Source organism: Camelus bactrianus, chromosome 24 (assembly GCF_048773025.1).
Source record: "Camelus bactrianus isolate YW-2024 breed Bactrian camel chromosome 24, ASM4877302v1, whole genome shotgun sequence".
NCBI classification, from domain to species: Eukaryota; Metazoa; Chordata; class Mammalia; order Artiodactyla; family Camelidae; genus Camelus; species Camelus bactrianus.
The window spans coordinates 22,792,167-22,819,586 of record NC_133562.1 but is presented as its reverse complement, the minus strand read 5'-3'; the positions used below and the strand labels follow the sequence as shown (position 1 = coordinate 22,819,586).

The window sequence follows — 27,420 nt, the reverse complement described above, 5'->3', positions numbered from 1 at the left end:
ATGCCGTCGTTGGGTAATTCCGGGAGGTATAGATGCGGAAGTAAGAGGAAGCTCTTCACAGAAGGCTCCCTCGCCCTTTGGGTTCTCAACCTCACCATTATTTTTCTAGCTTTGTGGCCTGCTGGCATTTTCTTCATCAGATTCCCACTGCCTCTTACTGTCCCCATCCCCAACACCACCTCCATCAGAATCTCAAAATCTGATTTATAATCTGTGCACACTGAGATATAACTGTGGAGAAGGATGCACAGGGAGAGAGGGGGCATATAAAACTCTAGGAGTATAATTTCAGGCATAATCCAATGACTAAAGAGTGTTTATGCAAGAAATATAGTGAGAGGAGGGAGGAGCAGGCACCAGGCCCTTGTCTAGGACCCTAGACAATGTGCAAAACCAGTACTGGAAGCACATAGCATGTGGCCATTCCTACTTGCGGCAAGCACAAATGGCTTTGCTGATGCAAAACCCAGTTCCTTGCCATCTTCCTCTTTCCTGAAGACTTCTCGGAGTATGCAAATAGTAGCTCGCGTACGCTCCAGAATCAATCACATCTGATGCTATATTTCTCCTCCACTGTTTCTGCTTTCTCTTGCTGTGAATCTTGGGGTCTCATGGATTTTCAGGAATTTCAGAAGCTAATGATGCTTCCCATAGGTTATTCTTTAATTGATGTTTATTCCATTAGGATCTAGAAAGAGATTTAAGAATCCGTCTTCATCTGTTCGGATAAAATAACCATAATTTGCAAACCAAAACATGGGATTAACAAATTTCCTCCAATAAATCATGTATTCATATTCTTATGCTTTTATTTAAAAAATTCACATTTACTTATATGATTATAGTATTAAATACTAATACAGTTACATTAAACTGATTTTTAAAATATTTACTTTAATCAATTACTGTGGCTGATACTTATAGCTTGTTGAAAACTCAATTTGGACAACAAGCATTTTTTTTGAGAGAAATGATTCAGTTTGATTCTAGTGATCATTATATTGGAATTTTCAGGGCATTTCTATGGTATATGAGGAAAAGGTAAAGATATTTGAAAATGGCAAAAACCAAACCAAACCAAAACAAACAAACAAGCAAACAAACAAAAACTCCCTTACCCTAAAGTTTTCTACAGGAAGGAGGTAAGCAGAGTTGCAATGATTTCCACAGTAATAATGATCATTTAATTATTTTGTTTTGATGTTAAGTTATTTTAGGTTAGGAAATAAACCCATTTTGCATTCCTGCTGGTATGAAACTCTAGTTAGGCAAATTTCTGCTTAATTAAACAATAGGAAAACATTTTGAAAAGTTAATCATAGTTGTTTTATTTCATTTGGGTTTTTTTGCACTGGTTTATGTGGACTTTAATATTTTATAGGTAGATTTTGATACTTACTGATTCTGCATGCAAAACTGTGTGTGTATATTTTCAGGCATTTTTCTTAGGTTTGTTAATTTTAATAAATTCTCTAAAAAAAACTCAAAAGTTACAAATCTCTATGGTATATTCTCTGATTTTTTTAAATAATTAATATAACATTCTTGATAATCTCATTTTTCTTTACATAGAATATCTCTGTTCTCATTCTGTAACACCTCACAATAAAATTTAAATTCTTTAAGCTGTAATTCAAAGCTCTCAAAGATACAGCTTCATCATGTCTCACCTTATTAGAGTCATATATGAGTATCTATAATTAAAGTTCTATTTAGCAATGGGAAATGATAGTATTTCAACAAATGGTGCTGAATCAATTGATTAGCTATTTCCAGATAAATGAAATTTAATCCTTAACTCATATCATACACAAAATTTAGCTCAAAATGGAATATAGATCAATATGTGAGAGTTAAAATTCTAAATTTTTTTAGAAACAAAGGAGAATTAAATAGGGGAAATATTTTAATAGACACTTTCCAAAGAAGATATTTGGGTGGCAAATGTGCATATGAAAAGATGTTCAGCATCACTGGTCACTAGGTGCATGCACATTAAAACCACAACTAGAAGCTAGATATACTATAGTGACACTCGAATGACAGAAATAAAACATACTGGTGACACTAAGTGTTGGGGAAAATGTGGAGTAACTGAGACATTCTTATACTGCTGGTGGGAATGTAAAATGAGTCAATGATTTTGGAGAAGTTTTATAATTTCTTACAAGTAAAACATAAATCTTAAGTATGACTCAGCCATTTCATTATTAGGTATTAGCCTGAGATAAAAGAAACAATGTGTCCAAACAAAGACTTGAAAAAGAATATTCATCGCATCTCTATTTATAATATCATTAAACTGGAAGCAACTCAAATGATTATCAACAGGTGAATGGATAAGCAAATATCCATATAATGAAATACTACTCAATAATAAAAAGGAATAAAACATAGATATATACAGCGATGCGCTAGATTTGGCTATCAATGGCCCACAAGTTCTGATAATGTGCATCTGTTTTGTCACTGAGCAAATTTGATTTTGAGTTCAGTGACATCAGGATGGTAGCTTGAAATTAGTCATGGTGATAAATATTTACACCATGCGAATCAGCAAATTCTTCAACTGCCCTCTGCCACCAGAGAGATGATTGTTATTTACCAGCATGTCATTGGATACACACAAAAAATACGGATGAATATAAAAGTCATTATAGTAAATGCAAGAAACCAGCCCATAAAAAAGTATGATTCTATTTATATAAAATTCCAGAAAATACAAACTAATCCATAGTTTTGCAAAATACATTGTGAATGAAAAAATGTTGCCTGCCATATCAGCCAACAAATGGTGCTGTGGCCATCAAGCCATCAGCCACTACTGCCACTTCTATGGTGAGCCTGAGGGAGCTCAGGATGGAGGGAAACCAGCCGCCCACTGCCAAGACTTCAGCCACTGCCACCCCTGATGCTGCAACCTGGGGGGCTCAGGTTGGGAAAGAGGAGGATACTGGCTCTGGAGAGCTAAGGTGCATCTCAAATGAGTATTTTTGATAAGCCCAAACTCTTGCATCTTCCCATATCTAGAAAATTTCTAAATTCATTAACTTGAGATATCTGGGTTTCTTTAATTAGCAGTAAACTTTTGATGTTGCAAACATCAAACATCTTTGTTGCAAAACTCCTATATATCCTGGCTTCCCTCTTACCCCTTTGGAGCAGTCCCTCAGAGCTATCTGAGAGGCTGCCTTGCAGGCTTGAAGTTCTCAGAAAGTCCACCGAATAACATAATTCTCAACTTTTACGTTGTGTATTTTTTTTTTTCAGTTGACAATATCACTGGCTGCATAGGGACTAGGAGAGGAGTGGATTAACAAAGCCATGAAGAAACTTTTGGAGTCAATGAATATGTTCATTACATTGATGGTGGCGATGATTTCACAGGCGTGTACAAAAGCAAAACTCATCAAATGAGTTTATTATTATGTATTTGTTTATGATTTATTGTGTGCAATTTATTGAATGTTAACAATCTCAATAATGATGAAAAATTCATTGGAGCACAAAATTATCTACTATTTATTGCCAGATTATATATTATTGCCATCATCAGCATTTTTTGTTAACTCTATTTTTTTATTCCTGGATTCTTGTCTCCCTCTCAATTTTTCTCAACATGTCCATATAAAGTCTTTTTTTTTTTTTTTTTTTTTTTTTTGGTGCAAAGTTGCTTTGTCACAGCAGTGGAATGTCTTCATCCAACTCTGCACCTCTGTAGTCTTGCTGCACTGCCCACACTATCTTTCAGAATCTTAATTTATCCAACCTTGCAACTATTATTAGTTTAATTTGTTGCCTAAATGTCAGTCATGATATTCAAAGAATAATAATCAGAAAACTTTGTATGGTTGTATCAAAAGAGTTTGTGTAAAAAAGTTTGGATTCATTTCCCCAGCAAAAGGGTCAGAGGATGAAATATGGCCACCCATCAGATGCAACTCTTTTTTTATTTTTTAAAAATGAAGTACGGTCAGTTACAATGGTGTACAGCACAATGCTCCAGTCATGCACATACATACATATATTTATTTTCATATTTTTTTCATTAAGGGTTATTACAAGATATTGAACATAGTTTCCTCTGATATACAGAAGAAACTTTTTAATACCTATTTTTATATATAGTGGCTAATATTTGCAAATCTCAAACTCCAAAATTTACCCCTTCCAACCCGATTTCCTAGGTAACCGTAAGACTGTTTACTAAGTCTGCGAGTGTATTTCTGTTTTGTAGGTGAGTCATAGTGTCTTTTTTTTTTTTTAATTCCACATGTGAGTGATACCATATGGTACTTTTCTTTCCCTCTGGCTTACTACACTTAGAATGTCTATCTCTAGGTCCATCCATGTTGCTGCAAATGGCATCATTTTATTCTTTTTTGTGTCTTAGTAGTATTCCATTGTATAAATATACCACAGCTTCTTTATCCAGTCATCTGTCAATGGACATTTAGGCTGCTTCCATGTCTTGGCTATTGTAAATTGTGTTGCTATGAACATTGGAGTGCCTATATCTTTTAAACTTTTCAATATAATCTCCAGATATATGCCCAGGAGTGGGATTGTTGGATCAAAGGGTAAGTCTATTTTAAGTTTTTTAAGGAAACTCCATACAGTTTTCCATAATGGCTGCACCAAACTACATTCTCACCAACAGTCTAAAAGGGTTCACTTTTCTGCACACCCCTCCAACATTTATATGAATGGTGTTTTAAAGTTTCACTCACACTTGTTTGCTGTGCCTATATCAAAATACAACTGAAGTGTTTATATTAACCTTATTACCAAATATTAACTAATGGTACCTATTAATGCTAGTCACGTATCTTTCAATTCTTCTGTATTTTCTACATATAGAACAATGTTGCCCACTTCTGAGTTTATTTTTTCATTTATTCCTGCACCGGGTAGGGCTACTAAGTTACTTTTGAGCTGCACTGGTGACAGCAGACACTTTAATTTTGTTCCTAATCTCTAAGATAAGCGTTTACCTAGTCTCAGTAGATTTAATGATCTCTAATTTTTAAGACTTTTTTTTTATTAGATTAAGACTGTTCTGTTCTATTTTTAATCAAAGCCTATGGGATTTTTTAAAATAATGACTAACTGTTGAATTTAATTAGAATTTTACATGTATTGAGATGTTTATATTATTATTATTAATGTGATGATTCACATTGTTTTTAAAGATTGATGGACTTTTTAAAAATTGAAATAGGGATTATTCAGATATTCTAATTTCTTCTTGTATCAGATTTTTAAAGTTACGTGATCTTTGAGCAAATTTTAATTATACCAAAAGAAATTTCATATTTATTGTCATATAGGTATTTATATTCTATGCTTATCTATTAAAGTTTTTAAGAATCTATAGTGATGTACACTTTTTGAGATTTTCTTTTGCACCTTGTTTTTTATGCAATAGATTTTTGTTCTTTTGTTTATTTTTCCTTCCTTCTACTTTTATTTGTGCTGTATTTGTTATATTTTTAAAAAGTTTCTTTAGGTAAATCCTTATAATTTTCAAATAGATCTTTGAAACAATAATTTCTCTGGAAGTAATTCATTAACTGCATGCCACAAGTTTTGATATATCTCATTTTCTGTATTAATCATAAATTAATATTTAACATATTTTCTAATTTTATTTGCTTTTCTTTACCATCAGAGTATTTAGAATTGTGTTTTCTTTTTTAAACATTTAGAAATTTTAATTTTCAAACATTTATTTTTAGTTTCTATTTTGATTAATTACAATGAAAATATTCTGCATATTTTAATTTGCTTTATACTTTATTTGCTTTATGATCCAGCACATTGTCCATTATTGTAAAAGCTCCATGGTTAATTAAAATGTACTCTGCATTTTTTGATTTAACTAGCTCATTTTGATAATAGTGTTTTTCAGTTCTCTATAAGTCTACTGATTTCTTGTCAGTTGTCTACCAGTTTGTAAAGACAGCTTTTTTTTTTTTAATTAAAACACTTTAATGATTACTGTTTAGACATTAACAGTGTGGATGTGTCCCGATGAGCTGAGGCACACTGATCGCACACTACTGAATGTTACAGTTTCTGTACTGAAATACGTAAAGCCGTTCGCAAACTAGTACTTGGGGAGACAACACATTTACAAACATACACATTCTAGATCGGATAAGGTAAGTGTAAACAGAGGCCGTAACCCCTTCCAAACAGAAAACCCACAAGACGCATTAGGACCAACTGTCTCCCTATAATATGAATGTGCAAAATTAAAGCATGGTGAACTGATATTTACATAAATATCAAACCAACAATTCGTTTCTACATTGTCAGTGACCTTCTCAGATGTGTCACAAGTGGTTTTTCAATCCCCTCAATGAAGAATGTGGTTCGGAGGCTAAATTCCAACACTTTAAAATGACACACACAACAGTCCTTATCTGTCCGACCACTGCCTCAAGGGCATGAGACATGATTTTATGATCAGCAGTCTTATTTTTAAATAAGCAGTTCTAAACAAATCTTTATGGCTTCTAAGTAAGAAAGAAAAAAAATTACAGGTGCTATTATATTTACACTGAACAAATGATCCAGTTCCCCAGTTCTCCTGTGCTGTAGCTGTCTGTTTAATTTTACCTTAAAGTTTTCTAAGGTTCCTTCCCCTCCCTTTATTCATTTTGGTAAGCTAGGCACATTTTAAAAGGAAGTTTGTGTTAAAACAGATTAGCAGGACAGAAAGTAGCCCAAAATTGGACCCTGGCAACCAGTTTACCAGCACTCATCTATGGGACTCTGTCGAACAGTAAATATTCAATCCTCTCTCTTGAAAAGTATGTATCTTCTCTCACAAGTGGAAAGCAGGACGGCCTCTGTTTTCCATATAAACACTTAGCAATTCTGAAATTTAAAGCAGCCTACTCAACCCACACACTTCCTAAAATCTTGAAGACAAAGAATATACATTTAAGTTCCATCGAGACGGCTTTAGAACCTCCCCCCACCTTGCTTTTTACATTAATAATAGTGGCACTCAAAATAAAAAAAAAGACCTGTTAAAAAGTTAAACTGTTCCACTAGATTTGAGACTGCCTGATATAAAGCCAATATTACAAAACCAAAGGTGCCGACTTCACACGTACAAGTCACTTGACATTATGGGTCACAAGGTAGTTTTGTAAATCACGGTCTTTGGTTTTTCTGGATGGAGCTATTGAGAAAGGAATGAAAACCTGAAATATACCCTAATTGAAACTAATAAGCTTTGGGCCCTACTTTTTAAATTTTAAGGCCATGTGTGTTTCTCTACTGTAACATTATACAAATTTACAACCACATGAATGATCTACAGGTTGGAAAAAAAAAAGTGATTTGGATTACAGTGTTCTTCAGTTGTGAATCACAATTCAGCACCCATCATGTTACAACGGATAAAGCAACAGCAGTGTCCGGTACTACGATAACACTGCCTCCAGTCTAGCGCTGGGGTCGGGGAGACCCCACTTAAAAATCTTCTGCCCGCTTGGGTGATCTGCCCACGTTTCCTAGGGGTTTGGAGCTGATGGAAGAGGTCCCACGCGAGTCACGCTATGGAGGCCGGCTAGTGACAGCAGCTGTGAACGAGCAACGGGCACAAGTCGGGCTGTGCTTACGATCCGACCACGTGGTTCCGTCTGGGTTCTGCGCTGGGACCTCAGTCCTTCCGCTGCCTCCTCGGCTTCACTTTGTTTTCCAGGGAAGAAAAGCTGCCGCTGTGGCCGTTCACGGCGGCCACGAGCCGTTCTGGTGGTCCCGCTGCGCTCTCCTCCGTAAGTCCCCCTTCTTCTTGTAGGTCTGAACGTAGAAGTTTGTGAAGAGGGCAATCGGAGAAATCATGCATCCGATCTGGAAATACAGCCACCCAAAAGGGAAGCTCACGGCCAGAGGACCCCGCAGCTGGTCTGGGTGACAGGCGGCACAGACTGAAGCAGCGGCCCCTGAGTGAGGGCCTTCATCCCGCAGAGGCACGGCCGCGTGGACGGACGGACGGCAGGACGTAGTGCCAGTGCAAGAGGATGTGGATGAGCTGTTAAGGGCAGCACCAAAATAGGAGTGGCCACGGGGCCCCCAGTTCACCGCGAACCCCAGATGCTGAGCTGGTGGCGTGCTGGTAGATGTGCAGGCCGGCGATCTGGTGGGGGTTCTTGCGCAGGATGGAGAAGAAGGTGTCCATGAACTCAGGGAGCTTGGAGAAGCCCCCCCACCAGAGCACGCCGATGGTCTTCGTAACTGCTTCTCCCGCGCTGTGTGTGCGCTGACGGAAGAAGTTACATTTGCCTTCCCACACTCCTGTCACGGACTCACAGAACATACGGAGAGACAGCAGTGTGAGTCCGAGGTCGCACAGCCCCCGCAAGAGAGCTGGCTGCCTGTTCTTAATGGGTTTTGGTCCCAGCCATACAATCAGCAAGTACAGGATGGAGCAGACTTTGGTAGGGATGTAACTGTCTAGGAGAAACCATCCTTTTACTCTGGGACCTCGGGCCTAGCCATGCCTTGAAATAGGTACTGAGTGAAGCATCCAAGTGTTGCATGTTAACACCTCTTAGCCGGAGGGCGGCGGCGGCGGCGGCGGCGGCGGCGGCGGCGGCGGCGGCGGCGGCGGCGGCGGCGGCGGCGGCGGCGGCGGCGGCGGCGGCGGCGGCTCCCAGAGCAGCCAAGCAGGCAGAAGAAAGACAGCTGTTTTTAAGCCTTTCACTGTGACTTAGAATTTTCTATTTATCCTTTTATTTCTGTCATTCTTTTATATTTTGAGAACATACAAATTTATGATAATAATATCTTTCCCATTGAATCACTTATTATTGTTAAATGTTCCTCCTTATCTCTGGTGATAATTCTTGTCTGTTTAGTCAATACGTTTAGCTACACAAGTTTCAGTTATTATTTGCATGGGATATGTTTTTGATTGTTTTAATTTTAATCTTTTGTATCATTGTATTTAAGATGTGCTCTCTGAAGAATCAAATATTGTTTGTTTCTTTTTGGTCTGTTGGAGTGTTTATTTTTATTCAGTCTGATAATCTCTGTGCTTTAATTGGACTACTTAAGTTTATTTCTACTAAATTTAATCACTGATATATTTGGGCTTATGTCTGTAATCTTTCTGTTTGTTTTTTTTTTAATCCCATCACTTTGTTTTCTGCTTATTTCTTCCATTGGCTTAATTTATATCTGTATAATTGCCTTATTTGGTTTATATTATTTAGCCTAATATTTATGCGTTCAATTTCTCTTTTTGACTTTTAAATTTTATCCTATGGCTTATCTTAGTTTACTGGATTCTTCATAAAATTAATACTTTTAGTATTTCATGAATAATACAAGGGTATTATAATACTTTAAATTCATTTACTTCCCTACTAACTGCTGCTGTATATTTTGATTCCAAATATATTTTAAACACACAGGACATTGTAAGCAGTCAATATTCATTTAGAGTTTCCTTTACATTTACCACTGTTCTTCATTAAACCTACACTACCATGGCTCACGTATGATCATTATCAATCTACCTAAAACACACATTTATGATTAATTTTAGTACTTGTATGCTGGCAAAAAAAAAAAAAACCTCTCAGTCACTATTAATTAATTAATCAATTTAATTTTTGAGTGACACATTAGCTGGCTAAAAAAATTCTATGTTTTGAGTTTCAGCATTTCAATTATTCCATGCCTATTTCTGGTTTACCTCTTTTCTATTGAAAAGTCAGCTTTCAGTATCTAGTTTCTCCTTTGAAAGTAATGTACTGTTCGGCAGCTTTCAAGATTTCTTTTTGTTTCTGTTAGCAGATTTTCTATGATGTAACTAAGTATAGGTTTCTTATTTTTTTTAAACTTTGTTTATTTCTTAGAGTTTCATACAATTCTTAAATATTTGGCTTGTACTTTTCCCCTCAGTCTTGGAAAATTCATATCCAGCATTGCTTTAAATACTGGTCCTGCCCGCTTCCTCTTCCTTTTCATCTGTGATTCTGCAAAGACAAAGTTTGGGTTGAATCAAGTTCACAGCTTAAAGTCTAAAGTGCTTACCTGGGCCTCTTTTTGGGTGGGAACTTGAATCTAATTTTTAATCTTCCCGGAACAAGACTGCAGCATTCTCTGCTTAGGTCTTAAGTTCTTTAGAAGCTACTTGCTGTTGGATTTCACTGTGCTTTGTCCTGTGTGCTTGGGTTAGAAATCAGCAAATGCCTTGAAAGATCCATGTGCACAGAATTTTGGGCTCTGAAGCTCTCTTTTCCCACGAAATGTTGACCCCTCGTGTTCTGATTGCTAAATAGCCCTGAACTCTATTTTTGTGGGACTGCTCTATTGATCTTTTTACCTTCAGGAAATTGACAAATGTCCAAAGAAGCAGCAGCAACAGAGAATTCAAGATTAATTTCAGTCTTTTCCCGTCTTCGTGGGATCTTAGTTTTATCAGTTCTGAATGTGTTGGTTGTTCCCCAGTGCTTTTGAGAAGGTGTTGTATATCTACAGTGTCCAGCTTTTATAATTACTCTCAGTGGGATAGTCTAATGCCAGCTATTCTGGTATAGCCAGCAACAGAAGTCACCTCTCTTCTTTTATAAAAGTAACATCAGTTGACAAAAATATAGTGCTTTGCATTTCAATATATTGAGGAAATATCTCAGCAAAAGTGTCACAAAGAAGGATATTCCTCTAAATGCCATGAACTGTTGGGATGATAATTTAATCATAATTATCACTTTTCACAGGAATTGATAATATGATAGAAGCAATTAATGTTATATCTTTTTCTACTGCTTACATTTTAACCAATAATTGACTTTATCACCATTTTTTTTTTTTGCCTGCCACAATTAAAGGAGCAAAATAGAAATATATTTGGACTCTAATATATGAGTAACCAAGATCCATTTTTGGGTAACAATCATTGAATTCAACAGAACGTGCAAAATTGGCCCAAGCAAATGATGTGGGCTCAAGGATTATGGATCACTATGTTACTTACCATCAGAGCAGAAATCTCTGCTAACTTTTTCTGGGGTTACCTCTGGGAGATGTTCCATAGCTGTTCCATCAATAAAACATGAAGAAAGCAATCAAATGGGGAATCGATGTGAATCTCTTCAAGCCATCAAAAACGGAATTCTTTTTATTGATGTATCTTTCACTTTCCTAAAATAGGTGTCTCCCTCTTCCTTACTTGCACATGACAATCTGTTATTTTAGTTTTGGATGAAAGTATAAAAAGAGAAACAATTCCATGAGGTCTAGAGGGGAAAATACAGTTTAGATACTGTTTTGGGGTCGGGGAAACGACAGCCTGCCCACTAAATATTGCCCATTTCTGTTAAGTTTTCTGGCACACAGCCACATTCCTTCATTTATATATTGTGTAGGGCTGCTTTCAAACTGTAACTGGAAGATTGAATAGTTGTGGTAGAGAGAGTGCGTAGCATGCAAAGCCAAAATATTTCTTATCAGGTCCTTCACAGAGAAAGTTGGCTGACTCCTAGTTTAGATACTAATATTGGTCCTTAATCCTATAATTTAAATATAAGAATGGACACCCCATGGCAAAGTTAGGAGACGGAATTCCTAGGTTCAAGAGGAACAGTTGAACACAAAAACACAAAAATAGAAGAAGAATCTGCTTCCTCATGATTGTTTTTCGAATATGTAATCCAACCCACAGTGCAAGTTGTATGGCTTACCATCCCCAAGACTTAACAGCCTCAACTATAAATGGGAAGAATGATACCATTTGCTTCATGGGGTTATTGTGATGATTAAGAAAACTATTACCTGTAAGACACGTAGCCCAGTGTCTAGCAGAGCAAATGCTCAATAACTTCGTATTTTCTCTTATTTTTCAAAATCTTCTCAGAGGACACAAAGGAAACTTTCCTAGGGAGAGAGATAATAAATGATTTTAATTAGTTAAATTTGACTTAGAGACAAACTCTCTTCTAGCATCCCGTCAAAACCCTTTGCTTCCTAAGCCCTGCTTTAAGGTTCTTACTGATTAGTAGATAAGGATTCATCTCTTTCATTCTTCAGGTCAAGCAGGAAACAAAAAAAGTTATGTTGCAAAAGGATTTGTCCTAAAACACATAATCAGTTCTAAATATAATTTAATCAGAAGGATTTAATATTTTAAATATCACGGAATTTTACAATTCTCCATAATTGAGTGAACATTCAGAAATCTCCTCCATTTAATTCTACAAGTGAAAAAAACTGAGACCCAGAGGCTATGAGTGATTTTTGTCATAGATCGTGAGGGAGTTGGGGTAATAACTGGGCATGTGACCCAAATCTCATGATTCTTGGGCCCTTATTTACTCTTCTGACTCTGCTGTATTTCAAATGCAGCAAAATTCTCAAGATTTCTTCTTGGCTTTGTTTTAAAAAATTAATTTTTTTCTGATGTAGTCTTACCAATTACCCTTGGGATTCATGAGGATTTTGTTTAGAAACAAACCATCACATTTTGATTGCTATTTGTTTGTTTGAATTCAATAATGCTTTCAAAATAAGTCTTTCAAAATTCAACTTTTCCATTTCAATTGGTTTAGTTCATCACTGAGTACAGTTATTCATTTTTATTGAGAGAAACTAAAATAAGAGATGTGATTACATTCTCCACTGCAATGTCATGGCATTTATTTGATTATTCCTAAGTGGTTTTTTTTTTTTTCCTCTCTTCTATGTAGGATTCTTACTGGGCCACTGTGAGAATTACTGATAAACTGGATCACAGGATGGCTGAGGGCTGGGGAGAAAATTGCCATATATGTGTAAAACATTACTAGCTTTCTGCTCTGATGCTTGTTAACTGAGTTTTTACAAGTCTCTCAGCAGAGCAAGTCAGTTTAGTCTTCTAGTGGGTCATTGGTTGCTCTCACTGTCCTGCAGGTCACAGGGCACTGTCCTTCTAGAATGGAGCTAGCATCTTGCCTACTCTTGCTTTTGTACCCGGAGGGTCATAGTAGAAGCTGCTCATTAGGGTGGGGACACACCAAAGGAGCAGACAAAGAGCAACTGCAATTCAAAATGAGCAGGGTGCAGTTTTGTACTCTTATCCTGTGTCTCCAACCCATTAGTCAGAAGCATGTTATACAGAGGTCCCTCGTGGGCTCTGAAGTCAACAGCCTACGTTCTAGACCCAGCTACTCCTAGCTGGATGAGAGGCAGTGGGGAAATCACTAGAGGGGGAGCTTCTCTCATGGATACATCAGTAACTGCCTAAGAGAGACTCATCAAGACTGAGTAGGAAACAGATGTAAAGCCCTCAGCCAGACCTTGGCCTACTGTCATCACTCAGGGCATGTTAGTTATAATAATGATGATGACGATAATTGTCATTATCACTGTTAATAATGATACGTCCACTTTGGTCATCTTTTCTGCCACAGAATCATACAGTGGGGAAAGATCTTTAGAGTCAAGCACACACTCAGTAAGCAGATAGGGGTAGACACTTGGCTAGACACCATGAATATACAGATGATGACACATGACGGCCAAGACACATCAACTTTATCAATACAGAACAGCCTTCTGAGGCATTTGAGACAGACAGACATTTAGTCTCAGCCTGCAAGCCTCTGGTGATGGGGAAATGACAATCTCCTGACCTAGCATAACTTATTACTGAACAGATTTTACTTTAAAATTTCAAACCCATTTCGCCTAAGCAGTTATAACAGCAGCGACAGGAATGATTACGACAGTGAACACCAGCAAGCAAAGAAACAGCAATCCCACGCGGCCGAAATTGATGGTAGTTCCAGTTATTATCACCACATGCAGACTACCCGAGACGTAGCGATTTAGAACAACGTTTGTTAGGTTATGGATCCTTTGGTTCAAAGATTAAGGGAGAAAATGCAGAAGATGTGGCTTTTCTCTTTACAATGTCTGGGAACTCAACTTGGAAGGCTTAATGGCTAGAGACGAATGACTGCAGGCTTGAGTCATCTGAAGGTTAATTCACTGCAGTGTCTGGTTAATTGTTACTCATTGTTGGCTGAGGCCTGAGCGAAACCTGTTGGGGGGAACACCTACACGTGGCCTCATCCTGCGGCTATGTGAACTTCATCACAGCATGACAGTTGGTTTCTAAGAGAACATATTAAGAAAATCTGATGGAAACTGTATCACCTTTTACGACCTCCCCTTGAAACTCACATAAGATGGTTTTTACTGTGAACAAAGCCCACCAGAAAGAACCAAGGGCAGGGGCGGTAGACCCTGCTTCGCAATGAGAAACTGCCAAAGTCACATTTTAAGAAAAGTAGGTGGGATGAGAAATATTGCTGCAACTGGTTTTGAAAAATGCAATCTGTCTTAATGGTGAGGAAATGCCATTAATATGATCGTAAACTGTGAACAGGTTTTGGAGTTAATCTAATCCAGTATGCTGATGAAGACACAGGCTAGAGAGATAAAGTGATGGTATTTACTTGATCAGAAAATATTGATATTGTTCACATTTGGAAATTGTTCTTTAACCCTTTCCCCACTTATTCTATTCAGCCTGCCACAGCAAAATGCTACAGAGTGAGTAGCTTAAACAACAGAAATTTATTTCTTACAATTCTAGAGGTTGGGAAGTTTAAGAGCAAAGTGCCAATAAGGTGAACTTCATTCTGAGGTCTCTTCCCCTGACTTGTAGACAGGTACCATCTCATGGTACCCACGTATGACATCTTTGTGTGTTCCTCCAGAAAGTGAATTCTCTGTTCTCTCTTTTTATAAGGACACAATTCTTATTCAATCAGGGACACACCTAACCTTCCTTAAGGACCTATGTTCAAATATACCCTGGGGATTAGGGCTTCAGCATAAAAATTTAGAGGTGTGCAGTCATTCACTCCATCCGTCCTTCAAAAATGTTATTAGCAGAAGCCAGTGATATTTGTAAAGTTATCTTTTATGTTCAAAGTTACCCTGTAGTCATTTCTAGAAAAGCCGCCACTAATCCTAATTATTCCCCCAACCCTGGCCTGTTATTTCCCAGGAATTTTGTTTTTCCAGGACTTCAGCTGACGACACAGTTTTTGATATCAGCAGGCTATCATCACTTCTGCTGTTAATATATATCTACTATAATTGACTTTATCCCTGTCTACTTGTCACATTTCTATAATTAATACTAAAGATCTGAACAAACTGAATATTTTTAAGCACAAAAACTGGCTATTTTTAACTGTCAAAGCCCATGCCAGACATGATTAACATAAAATATAACATTGCGTATGAACAAGAAATTAAAATCAAAACTGAAAAAATAAAAATATCTTAAATGTCAAAGCATAAAGACTACAGGAGGTTTTCCTTTTTATAAACTTGACTGTATAACTGTATAATTGAGACTTAAGGTTGATTGTATAATTCTTTTGAAATATTGGAAACAGAATCTATGAGATGGGCCTAGAATGGTCAATTTTAAGACAGTTGAAAGTACCAACTTGTTATCTGAATTAAAGGAATGCTACATTCTCATTTTAAAGTTCATTCATTGCTAGTTGAAGTTCATTTCCTTATCTACTGGGGGAAAAGCCCATCACACTGGTCTCATTGCCTAGTACAAAAATAAACATTAATTACCAACAAGTCTTAGGAGCACAAAAGCTATGAAACGACTGCATTCATGACGACCCTTTATGTAATCTGAGTGTGTACTCAGCTTTACTCTTTATCAAGCTTGCTCTCAAGCTGACATGGGGATCTTGGTGAGGAGTTTTTGACATTTAAGAAAATAAACTGGGCCTCTCAATATAGGAGGAAAAAAAAATCTTCATGTAAGTCATTAATCTAAGATCTATCTCCAAGGCCTGACTTGGCATGGCCAGGGGATTATTTTCATTGAGCACCTGTGTTTCCTTTTGTTGCTACTGATGGGCTGGGGGACGCTCTAACCACATAGTCACCACTTCCAGTGATTAGAAAGCATGAAGATTTCTGAATCATTTCCAACCTATTAAGTACAGAAGGATTCAGACCAGCAGGGGAAATTTGCATCTTAGAGTGGGCCAGGAATGTTCAATCTCTGAGTGGAAATGTATAATTTATAACCCAGGAGTAGTGTTTCCTCCTTCTATATGAGTCTTTTTGCTCCCTTTTTCCTCACCAAGATCAAATCCAATTTCATTTCAGTTATTTGACTGTGCAGGGCCGAGTGCCAAATGCAATGAGGCATAATGAGGTTTATAGGGAAACAGTGTGTGATGGGACGGAGCTTGATGCCTAGCGTAGAAAGTAGTCAAGTGCCTAAATATAAAGGGCAGAACATGGTAAGCTCCACAAAGAAGTAAAAGCCACATTTCCCATTTTGGGAGCTTAAAGAAGATGTGATGCTTGAGACTAAAGGATGGTGCACTTTCAATATGAAGAAATGCCAAAGGGGGCATATGAAGTAGGTGGAAGTTCATGAACAAAGTACGGAGGTGCAGAAAGATGTTTTTGTCTGAAGATGCTCCTTATGCCTACAACTATACCACGGCTTTGAATTTCTATTCTGCCTTCATCAATGCCTATTATTTTTAAAACAAAGATTACAATGGTTCATTATGCCTTCAGTTATGCTTTTATGTATGTCCAGATACGAGTTATGCAGACCTAAGTAAAAGAAAGGAAGCACACATAATTTATGCCTTTGGCTGAAGATGGGTGAGAATTCCTTGGGAAGGCAAAGTCACATGAGCTCTGCTGGGCTACCCAAGGGCAACGTGGAGTCCTCTGGGCCAAGGAAAGCGGGGAGTGCCAAAAGGGGAACGCCACCAGGCACGAGGGAGAGGAAGAGCAATCAAGAAACTATACAGACTTCCATCACAAAGTGAAAATGACTTGATTGAAGTAATTTGTTGAACCAAACTTCCAAGCTTCATCTGTCTTTTCAATCTTCCTAATTGTGTGCCCTGCTGACTTTTAAGTCCCTTCACATCCAACTCTCTGGGTTTCTGCAAACGAGGAATGTGGTCAGTCTCGTAGCACATATTTATTCCCTGATTCTTTGTCCTGAAATGGTTGGCACATACTTTCTTCCATCCAAGTACTAACCAGGCTCGACCCTGCGTAGCTTCCGAGATCACATGAGATCGGGCGCGCACAGGGTGGTGTGGTTGTAGACTGGCACATACTTGCTAACTTAGAAAACTTACTAATTTTCCAAACTCAACTCACAACTTAATTTTCCTGTGAAATACTCTCTACTCTCTTTCATTATAGTCTATCATTATTTATTTAGAGTTAACTTAATCCACTCTGCCTAGGATCTCTTAAATAAATTGGAACATTAAATTACAGTTACTTGTCTATATCCCTGTCTCCCTCACCATACTTGGCTTTGTGAGTTTAGAAGCTGAGCCTATTTATTTTTCCACTTCTGTGATCCAGCACACAGTAAACCACATGAATATTTTCTACTCTATAAAACGTGGGGGATGAATAAACAAGAATACACAAAAGTGCAGATGACTGTCACATTTTGATAAACGTGACTTCAGCAATATACCATCCTTTCTGCTATTTCTCACTCTTTTTCTCCCTCCCTCTCTTAGGTTATTTCTATTCACTAAATAACTTGCAATAAGGTGTACCAATTTTATTTTGATTGTCCTTTGCTTTCAAAGTCTATCACTACAGTCTAGGCAAAGCTACAGTAAATAGGACTTACTGTAAACACTTAGCAAACCATTAAGACATGCCTAATTCCAGAAGAATCAAGTCTGGCCTCTATCAATTGTATCATTTCCATTGTTTGTAGGCATAAGAGGCATGGGTGAGAATGGACTTTTTCTGTGACTTAGTGGTTATTTCAATCAATCATTTAACAGCTATTCCAGGAACAGTGAAGACATGTTGGCCAATACTCATTTGTCCTTTTAAAATGCACCCCATAACAATTTGGATCATTGGCCATCCTGGCTGATTCAGAGCCTGGTGGAATAACCTCACTCCCCAGCATAACTATTCAGATTTCTCAGGATAGGTGGGCATGTGTGATTCCCTGCACTCATAGCCCTTACTCTCAAATTAAGGATTTTAATCAAGGAATGTATTGTTATCAGCAGATAGATGCATTAGATGCATTACTTCACCTAGGATATACAACACCGTGGGAGCTATTCAGGAAATCTTACATGGAACAAACAAATCTAGTTGGCTTCTCTGAATGTTGTCTTCTTTCCTTCTTCCTTCCATCGTTCCTTCTCTCTCTCCCACCTTTCCTCCTTTCTTGTAAAGTTTCAGACGCTCACATTGAGCACAGTTCATTCTAAGCCTTTTAGTTTCTAGGAGTTTAAGAAAAATAAGTCTGTTGCTTTAGTGTCCTAAAATTAGTATTTTTTCATTGACAGATTAAATTGTTCAGATAATTTTAAGGTTTAATTTAAATTTCTCATCTTGCTGTAGCCCACTGTCATTCTTTTTTATGATAAACGTATAGAAACTGAGATCGCTATTTGGCAATGCACCATCGGCTATAAGGATCATCAGTTTTGTCTCCTGTATATTAATAGTTTTCACATTTATTCCTTGAATATGTATCAGAAACATTTAGTGTGTTTTACATACTGTATGAAATATCAGACATCTAAAAAGTGCTGGGATGATTTAATGCAGCTGGCTGGGTTCACGCATTAGTGACTTACACACAGGAAGAAATGAAATATAAAATGCTGAGGTAAGATTACACATTTCTTTGGGGATACCGGAGACAGAAAATGGAGACCATAAAAGAAAAGATTGATATATTTAGTTAAAAAATAAAAGTACTCTACACACACACACACACAAAATGTCAATTTATGAACTGAGAAAAATTTATAAGGAAAACAATCATCAATATTTTTTTATATATTAAGAAATACTGTAAATCTTTTAGAAATAAGTATGGACACTATTCTATGTCTGCAGAATACATCAATGAATAAAAAGGACAAAGATCTATGCCCTAACTGCACTTAAGGTCTAGCAGAGGGGAGAAGACAAAATGCATTTAAAAAATAAGTTAATTCTATGATGGTCTTATCTTCTGAATGTGGTCTGGATCTTCTTAAACTACAGTATTGAAATAAGGCTGTCACTTGCTCAGAGCAGGAGATTTTAGTTAGGGTAGGGAAGTGGAACAGAGAGGTGAGAGTTATTTTGTTGCAGAAAGATAGAAAATGACTATCTTTGTCCTAAAGAACATTAACCATAGCTAATGGTCTGAGAGATAGGTACTCATTATATCTGTATTGTGTCAGTTTCTAATTCTTTGAAAAATGGCAGTCTGCAAATGGTATTACACAGTAAGTTTCAGTTAACCAAACCCAAAATTTTGTGGATAAATGAGCGATGAAAATAACGTTTTGTGCCTCAATCTGTTTAGTTCAACAGCTAAAACACACAGTCTCAGTAGGTCCTTGTTGTTTACCTACTTTATATATAGTAGCGTGTGTCTGTTAATCCCAAATTCCAAATTTATCCTGCCAATCTGTCACTGTTGATTTGCACATTTTTCTATGTATTTGTGCATTAATCTCATCAGAGAAGCCTATCTAAATCTCTTGACTTCATAAAGGTGTTTCTTTGCCTTGTACATTGCTGTACGAAAATAAGGCAGGGATTTTAAAGAAGATAAAGGCTTTCTATAGTTCCTGACTGAGATATTATGCATTTGCTTAATAGGTTATTATTTTTTACATATTTTATCAATTTATATATATTTTAGAATATTTTGCATTGTCTTTTTCAAGTACACCATTTATAGTAAACTAAATATTATATTTGGGGCTAGGAATAAACCCTGATATGATTCCTTAAAGAAACACACACACACACACACACACACACACACACACACACACACACACACACACAATCTCCACCAAAGCAAAAATTCTCTTGACCCAAAAATGAAATTCCAAGTTTAAAAAAAAAGATGCAAATGATGTCATTTTTGTTATGCTATGTCAATATTTTACTAAATCAGTGCCATCTAAGGAATCTATATAACAGGCTGGCTGGGAACACTTCACTGTAGCTATGCCAAGCAAAAGCAGATATGGGAAAGATCTGTCTCAGCCTGAAACTTAAATAACCATTGCAAGAATGTAGAATCCAACTCTATGATATTTCTAAGGTGGCAATATGGAATCTTTTTATAAAATGACTGATCAATATTTCAAAGCAAATTTCTTCTCTTGAAATCTGAGCAGAGTCCTTTGAGGCTTTTCACAAGTACAGCATATGAAATATTAATACTCTTCCAACAACTCTGTGTTTTACTCCAGTCAGATGCAGACATTTTCATTTCAGCGGCATCAGCCAAGTTTTAAAGACAAGCAGGTGATTTTCTTTTTGACATATTTAGGTTGATTCAAAGTCCTCTCCTCACTGCTAGGTGAAATAGATGTTAGAATCTTTTTCATACGAACATCAGATTCAGTTCTAAACACCCTCTGGCAAAGCTCAGAGTCCAGAAATGTGTTGAATTTATCAATGTTTATAACTATGATAATATTTTAATGGGGTAAGAAAATATGATGAGTCTACTTCCATTTGGTTAACACACATTTCTGCAGAAAAGAACCAAGGCTTCTAGAAGTATGCCTTTTTTTTTCTACTTTTTTATTGAAAAGTAATGGAATAGGATCGAATGGAATAGAATACAACACAAAGAACAGAATAGAATGGAAGAGAACAGAATAGATCAGAACTGATCATACAAACAGAGGTCACATGATATACATATGTGTGATATAGATGTGACATGATACAGATATAAAATATGTGTGGCGGGGAATGACACATAGATTCCTAACTGTTTTCAGGAGACAAGTATTTATTAAAAAGTGATGGATACAAGCTTAAGAACAAGTTTATTTCTATATACTCCAAGACACAGTAGTATTTTATTTTTAATTTATTTTTTATTGAAGTCTAGTTGATTTGCAATATTAAATTAGTTTCAAGTACACAACATAGTGATTTAGTATTTTTATAGATGATACACTGTTTAAAGTTATTAAAATAATGACTACATTCCCCTGTGCTGTATAATATGTCACTGTTACCAAGTTTTTTTTGATATGTATGTATTTTTATTAAAGTATAGTTAGTTTAAAATATTGTGTCAATTTCTGGTGTACAGCACAATGCTTCAGCCATACATGAACATACATATATTCATTTTCATGTCCTTTTTCACCATGAGTAACTACAAGATACTGAATATAGTTCCCTGTGCTGTACCATATGAGCTTGCTGTTTGTCTATTTTATATATATCTCAAACTCCTAATTTATCCCTTCCCAACCCTTTTCCTCCACCGGTAACCATACGTTTATTTTCTATGTCTGTGAGCCTGTTTTTGTTTTGTAAATAAGTTCATTTGTCTTTTTTTCATTCCACATACAAGTCATATCACATGGTATTTTTCTTTCTCTTTCTGGCTAACTTCACTTAGAATGACAGTCTCCAGGTCTATCCATGTTACTGCAAATGGTGTTATTTTATTCCTTTTTATAGCTGAGTAGTATTTAATTATATAAACATACCACAAATTCAAATTCTTATCAAAGATGGCATCTCCTTGAAATTTGCAGTATTTGCTTCCATAACATACTCCCTTTTACCTTTCCCTGAATATATCCCAAATATGTTCTGCTTCCTTAATAGCTGCCTGGAAAAAAAAAAATCTAACATGTTCTTAAGATCACATTAAATCTATTCTATCAGAAAACCTTTGCCTCGTCTTCCCAGTGAAATTAGTGACTGCTCATCATGTTTCTTTAGCACTTGTCTGTTTCTTCCAATGCAAGATCATGAATAGGACTCAAAGTTTCTTTGGTAGAAACTAAATTATATTCACAATTCTGTGTGTATATGTATTTTCAGTTGTAAATATTTCATCAGTATCTTAAAAATTCCGTGACTTCAAAAGTGGGTAAGACTCAATGATCTATGAGAGAATTTACTTGCATGGCTCCGTTCAAATTACTTGACTGTATTTTTGTTCAGATCAGAATCTCCTAGACAACAAAATCTGAGTCTGTTATCTTTGTAGTCACTTCAGAATTTGGCTTAAAGTGTAAGAATGATCTGGAAGCAAATGGGAATTGAGTTAGTCTATAAAATATTATTTGCAATGTATGGCTTAAATAATATGTAACTTCTCTCTAGATAGAGATTATGTATGTACAAGAATGAGGTGGCCAGGCCAAGTGAGCAATGTCATACAGGATTTTTTTTTTAAAGAAATAATAAGTTAAGTAAACTTAGAGACTTTTTTTCCAGGAACAAGCAGCTGACTATAAAAATAATAGTGGAATTCAGCATCAAAAGGGTAAGAATTCTTAAGGAAACAAAGGACTCTGTCGGGTGAGAAGAAATATGAGAGTATTTTATTTTCCTGTCTGTATTTCTCTAACACATAATCCAGTTCCTTGAGGTGATTTTTACTTAATATAAATTTATGGATTGTATGATTAACCAAGTAAATGAGAAGTATGTAAGTGAAACATATACACAGAGTGGAAGTAAGCCAGTGAGACTGGCAACCTGGTGAGTTTATCTTATCTGTCATAAAAGGAGCTGTGCCTTAGTAAAGAAACATTTGGAAATGATTTCCCTCGGCCCCCAGCACATAAGAAATCAGTGAGAGAAAGAGTGTATACAGATTGTGAACTATTGCAGTGAAAAGTACTGGAAAAAAAATTAGTAATATCCCAGATGTATTAATGGCTGAAGTTCAAGTCCATTTGCTATCAGTTTATCCGGGCTGTATTACTCGTGGGTTGTCATATAGCATAGGTGGCAATTGTGGGTAAAAATCAGACAAGAATGTGAGAAATGACCTTTCAATCAATGTTTGATTTCTAACCTAATGTGACCTTCTAATTCTTCCAACATTCTTCAATTGATAAAGCAAAAGAAGAAGAGTGTTGTGAGCTTAAATTTCTCACAATGATTCTGAATGTTAACCTAATGTCAGAATAGGTAAAAGCAAGTTTTATGACAATGCTGGGTGTCCAGGATAACTGCTTACCATTGTTCACGTTTCTAGGTGAAAACAGTAAAACAGTACAATTAACAGGGTATTTTGAATTGGAGCTTTGAAACTGCAGTCTTCCACCAACAGACACCATGATGAGGGAATGAGAACATGAAAATTTCCAAAGCTAAAAAGTGTTCATCACACATTTCTTGTTCTTCAAATGTGCACAGTACTTCCAGTGTTTGAGTTGCCCATAAGCTTATCACTGCTGAGTAGAAATGAGTCCAGGATCCCACCAGGAGGAGAAGCATCTTAAAGAACGTTCTAAAGAGGAGAAAAACCACTCTGGATTCTTGGTTTGGTGCGACATTTGGCATAGTTTCAGAGCAAATAATCTGCTAACTGCTCTAGAACATTTCTTACAGAGGTGAAGTTGGAGAGTTTCATGCAGCCACAGGGGAACACCTTTGTCCTAGTGAGAGCGGTCATCTGATTACAGGAACGGCAGGAAGATGGTTTCCAACAGGGCTTGTGATGTTAATTTTCAAAAGGCCAGAGAACCCTGAGGGTCCAGTAGCCTGCAATTGATCATTCCAAACAAGGCAGGCTCTGCTCAGACCCAGGGCCTGTTAATATCTGCCATCATTCCACCCTTTCAGATGTTTGAGACAAGTAATTCCTCTCATTTGCAGTGGGATAAATAACTATTTTTCCCCTAGTCCTTTATGATTGTCTTGAGATGCAGTATAGGCAGATGTTCACGGTTGCTGTTAAAAGTATTTTGTGTTTGGTTGTTTCTACCTAAATTTGCCATAAATTGACATTTTCTCTGAGGTACAGTGCACTATGGAAACCTTCAGTGCTGCAGGGAAAGAGCATGGGTCTGGGTAAAGGCAGCATTTGTCAAACATGAGCACGTGTCAGAGTCACCTGGGGATGACTTATGAGAACAGATGTTACTGGACCCCACCACCAGTGTATCGGCTTCACAGGATTTGGAGTAGGGCCTGGAGTAGGAACAGGCGAGCCCAACCCTGCTTGTCCAGGGACCACACTTCTAAGAACCACTAATGTGTGGGAGTATGGATCATGCTTAAAGAAGACAGTACAATTGTGAGGAAACTCATGCCATTTCTAAGGTATCATGTTAGTTTTTATACATCAAGTTCATGATGTTTTCCACAGATGTGCTTTTGTGTTCTCTTCTCCATCTGTGTGGGTTTATCTTCCACGAGAGGAATAGGGTTTTTGTTTTTGTTTTGTTTTGTTTTTAATGTAGCCACTCTCTTCATCCCTCCTTTTCCTGCCCGTGGTAGTGGTTAAGAATTGTCTAAAATGCAATCAACTGCTTTGCCTGAAACTGATTCAGGGGGAACAAGAACTTAGTGAAGAATGTTTTCCACTATTTTCAACTCAAGGTGATACAAAGTATGAATGTTTTATCCTCTTATATTTTAAAAGAGACTAGTGATCATTTTCCTGTTTCTCCTTTTCTTTCTTTTATTTTAACATTTGGATTGACAAGTTCAGCATTTCAGAATGTAGAATAGATAAACAGGATTATACTGTATAGCGCAGGGAAATATGTACAAGATCTTGTGGTAGCTCACAGCAAAAAAAAAAAGTGACAATGAATATATATATATGTTCATGTATAACTGAAAAATTGTGCTCTACACTGGAATTTGACACAACATTGTAAAATGACTATAACTCAATAAAAAATTGTTAAAAAAAAGGTCTTCATTACCTTTCTTAGCATTTGTCCATAGGTAGCACTCTGTGAGATATATTCCTAGATCACGGTCTTAGGGTAAATAATAGAAGGACTTCAACTTTAGGCTAGCCATGTGAATAACAATATACACACACGCACACACACACACGCACATACACAAATGCCTGTGCGTGCATATACACAGAGTCACTGAAAATCACCCTCAAAGAGAAAAACAGAAATTTAATCTGTCTAATGCTTAAGTAAACATAACTCCATTTTTCAGTTCACATTTAATTAGCATGTTCCTTTGGGGAAGACACCATTTATTTTGGTTAAATCTTATGTTCTGTCACTTGCATGACTCCAGAGAGTTCAGGTTAGCATCTCAAGCTCTTGAAACTTATTACTACTTAATTAAGGCTATGCCAACTTAGGGTAAAGTTACAGTGACCATGTATGTTTATAGCCTACTCCTGAAGAAATATAGTACTGTTTACTTCCTTTGCCTTCAGACTCTCCTTTCTGAAACTACTAAAAAAATAACAGCACACACCTGCATACATATCAAATATATTTTTCCTGAAATAGATTATTTCTTACTTGTTCCATTTAAAATTCTTTTTGACAAAGAAATTATTTTCTCGGGAGGGGAAAGTTATTTCCACCTGGAGTTTACGCGGACGCTGGATTGGCCTCTGATGGTTAGGATTGCCAGTTTATTAATGAAGCATGCAGGCTGGAACAAGACAAGCTGGGTCAAGCATTTGAAGATGCTTTTGAAGTACTGAGGCAAAATTCACCTGGAGATCTTCAGTACTCCTCAGATTACAAAAATTACCTGGCTTTCATCAACCACCGTTCTCATGTCAAAGGAAACTTCAGCAGCTGTGGTGTGCTGCCTACAGAGGAACCCATCTATAATTGGAGAACAGTAATAGAAGGAAGACTCTCCGACTGTTTGAACACCTTCATGAATCCCTGTGAAATCCTGAGATGGCATCTTGTGTTCAGTGGACAGATGAAACCAAAGGCATCTTTCAGTTTGTATCAAAAAACAAAGAAAAACTTGCCCTACTTTGGGGGAAAAGGAAAGGCAACCGGAAGACCATGACTTACGAGAAAATGGCCAGAGCCCTGAGGAATGATGGAAGAACTGGGGAAATCATCAAAGTCCAGAGAAAGTTAATTTACCAATTCAGTGAGGCCATTCTCCAGAGACTTTCTCCATCTTATTTCTTGGAAAAAGATATCTTCTACTCACAGTATGTTCAACCCGATCAAGGGTGTCTCAGTTTAAATAACTGGAATACAAATTATAATTATACATATGCAAATTACCCTGAGCTAAGTCACCCTGATTGCTAAATGCACTCTTATATTTCAATTTTCTAGCATTGGAAATTCCTACAAATTTTAGGATTTTTCACTTAAAGCAAATACTGAAGAAAAAACTAACTTTATTATTGCTGACTTTTGTGAACTAGTGTGTAATCTCTACTAATTTGAGAAATTTTGTCAGTGAACAACTTTAAAATGATCAAGTCCCATTTGAAAGTATAGACTAAATGTCCTTCCTCTAACCATTGTCTTTGCAATTCTTCCTTCTAGATTAATAATGCCAGTAGAGATTATTTGATTTATATATTGATTTAAACATTGTTTTCCTGTCATAAACTCAGACAAACAAATCACTGTAATACATATAACCAACAGCTTTAGCAACAAAACAAAAAATGATTGCCTGTGATAGTGTTCGGGCTAAATAACATTCATAGCTTTAAAAACTTCAGTGGCTAAAAATAGAGCTGCCATATCCAGCAATTCCATTTCTGGGTATAAATCCAAAGAAAATGAAAACACTAATTCAAAAAGATAATGCACCCCAATGTTCATAGCAGCATTATTTATAATAGCCAAGATATGGAAGCAACCTAAGTGCCCATTGACAGATGAATGGATAAAGAAGATGTAATATATTAAATATAAGAAGATATTATATATGGATTATTATTTAGCCATAAAAAAGAATGAAATTTTTCCTTTTGCAATAATGTGATGGACCTAGAAAGTATTATACTTAGTGAAATAAGTCAGATGGAGAAAGACAAATATTGTACATTATCACTTATATGTGGAATCAAAAAATGGAAACAAATGAATATAGCAAATAAATGAATATAGCAAGATAGAAACAGACTCAAAGACAGAGAACAAGCTAGTTACTTGTGGGGAGGGGGGAAAGGGAGGGCAAGATAGGGGTAGAGGATTAAGAGGTACTGGCCACTATGTATAAAATAAATAAAATACAAGAATGCAACGTACCTCATAGGGAATATAGTCAATATTTTATGATAGTTTTAAATGGAGCATAATATAGAAAAATATTGAATCACTATGTAGTATACCTGAAACTAACATAATATTGTACATCTGGAACTAATATTGTAAATTGACTATATTTTTAAAAACTAAATAAATAAACATTTTTAAATGAAAAAAAAGAAATTATTTTCTCTCATTTACTTGGCTTATTCAGTTGAGCTAGGATAAATTTAAACATATTCCTTTTAATAAGATTAAGGTTCACATTTGCTTAGTATGCATAGATAATAATTTGTAAATCTCAGTATGCAGCAAAAAAATGTATTCTTAAAAAAATGTTGTAGAAGAACACATTTTTAATATGGACAGGAAATGAATGTGGGCAAGGTTTTAC

General features: G+C 36.4%; 2 pseudogenes; one reads left to right on the top strand and one right to left on the bottom strand.

Moving 5' to 3' along the window:
* Positions 1-7,273: 7,273 nt before the first annotated feature.
* On the bottom strand, positions 7,274-8,558 carry LOC105072096 (very long chain fatty acid elongase 5-like; annotated as a pseudogene).
* A 14,704-nt stretch (positions 8,559-23,262) lies between these two features.
* Positions 23,263-27,125, top strand: LOC123612592 (transcription factor Spi-C pseudogene; annotated as a pseudogene).
* Positions 27,126-27,420: the final 295 nt, after the last annotated feature.